Raw genomic sequence first — 2136 nt, 5'->3', positions numbered from 1 at the left:
CCAACCTTCGTAGTTTTGTTTAAAATACGATCTAAGCAACCCTCCTTAGTCAAAAATTCTAAAAAGCAAGAAACAACAGCAAAAAAAAAGAAAAAACTTATACCAAACACAGTAGAATTTAATTATCTACCAACCTAAATACTTTTAACATGCTAAAACAAAGTTTTTTGTTTTTTTTTATTTTTCTAATTTCCAAATATGTTGTTCAAAGTGAATTTTACACACCGAATAAAAAAAAAAATAATAAACAAATGTCCGCTTATCGCTTAAGGAGTGAGGAGGCTTAAATGACTAGGTGTATTCAGAATTTTTGTATGAATTTTTGATACCCCTAACACGAAACTGCAAATAAAATATAAAAAAAACTCGTAATTTCTCTTTTAAAAGTGGGTTGTTTATTTTCTTTATAGATTATACTTCCAAAATAAAGTATTAAAGTTGTATAAAAAGTAATAGAAATATTATTTTTTTTATTTTTTAAAAAACAGTAATGAAATTAATTGAATTTTACAAGCTCAGTATTTTCAATTTTTAAATTTTAAAAATCTATCAAAATTTTTCTATTCATTCAATTTTTACGATATTTTCAGAGTCAATGTGAAATTTTATGCTCTTTCCAATAAACTGAATATAATATTTTAGACAAACGTTTTTTTTTAATTTAAGCCCTCCCCCCCTCCATGTTCAAATGTCTATTAAAAAGTAAATAATTAATTTATTCACCAAAGTTTTATGTATCACAAACTGAAGATTAAAGATCAATAAATAATATATTCAAATTTAAAGCAAAAAAAAAGTAGTGTTTTTTAGAAATTTACCTGTAAAGTCCGAAGTTTAAAACCTTTTTTTTTTTTTTAAACACGTTGTTTTTTTTTTTTTTGTCTTTTTTGGGTTTTTTTTAAATGAAACCTTGGTTCTTGCTCCTTTAATTGAAAAAAAATTAGGGTTTGAATTATATTTTTCCAGTAGTTATAAGCTTGGAAAGACAGGGGGCCGAATTAATTCACGCCTCCCATTTTGAAATGTCTATTAAAAAGTAAATAATTCATTTACTCACCAAAGTGTTATATATCACAAATTGAAGATAAAAGATCAATAAATAATATATTCAAATTTAAAACAAAAAAAAGTAGTGTTTTTTTTTAGAAATTTACCTGTAAAGTCCGAAGTTTAAAACCTTTTTTTTTTTAAACCACGTTTTTTTTTGTTTTTTTTTTTGTTTTTTTTTTAAATGAAACCTTGGTCCTTGCTCCTTTAATTGAAAAAAGAATTAGGACTTGAATTACATTTTTCGAGTAGTTATAATCTTGGAAAACGGGGTGGAATTATTCAATATTTTTCACGAAATTTCTGACACACCTAACAAATGACTTATCTACCACTAACCCTAAGTTCGAGTTGTACTCCCAAATTTAGAGTTAGTGATAGTCATAGATTTTTTATACAATTATTGACTTTGTTGAATTCCGTCTTATGAAACAGATTTTTAATTTTTAATTTGAATTTGAATTTTAAATTATCAATCACATTACTAAATAATTAAGTAGCTCTAGGATATTTGCCTATCGAACTTATTATATATCTGTATGGCAACGAGCACTGTTCTTTTCTTGTATTTTAATTAAATTAGTAATTTTACTATCACATTAAAATACAATCTGCTCTTTAGACTACTGTTCTAACCCCCTTTAAATATGTATATATATATATATATATATATATATATATATATATATATATATATATATATATATATATAAAATGAAAATTACAATTGAATTTACCAAAATGATCCAAGATGGTAAAATTAAAGTAAATTATAAATATTAAAGAATTAATATTTATAAAATTATCTCAGCCAGATATAAAAGCTCGATAAAACCAAATAGGTAATAGAGCTTATAATATGAGCAAACAGTTAATAAAATATGTTAAAAAACACTTTGAAATGAGTTAAAAACATATTTAATCTGAAAAGGAAACACTAGATAAATGGATAGTCCTTAATCTGCGGAGTTTCGAAGAAATACTTTCCTTCTCATCAGAGGGTAGGAATTAGCAAAATGCGGGATCGGATTTTGCATGCAGAAGTATTTGATGAAACAACAAGTAAGTCAAAGATCTTACTTGAAAACA

The sequence above is a fragment of the Euprymna scolopes genome, chromosome 25, assembly GCF_053919585.1.
Source record: "Euprymna scolopes isolate OS-2025 chromosome 25, ASM5391958v1, whole genome shotgun sequence".
Lineage (NCBI taxonomy): Eukaryota > Metazoa > Mollusca > Cephalopoda > Sepiida > Sepiolidae > Euprymna > Euprymna scolopes.
This window is presented reverse-complemented; position numbering follows the sequence as displayed.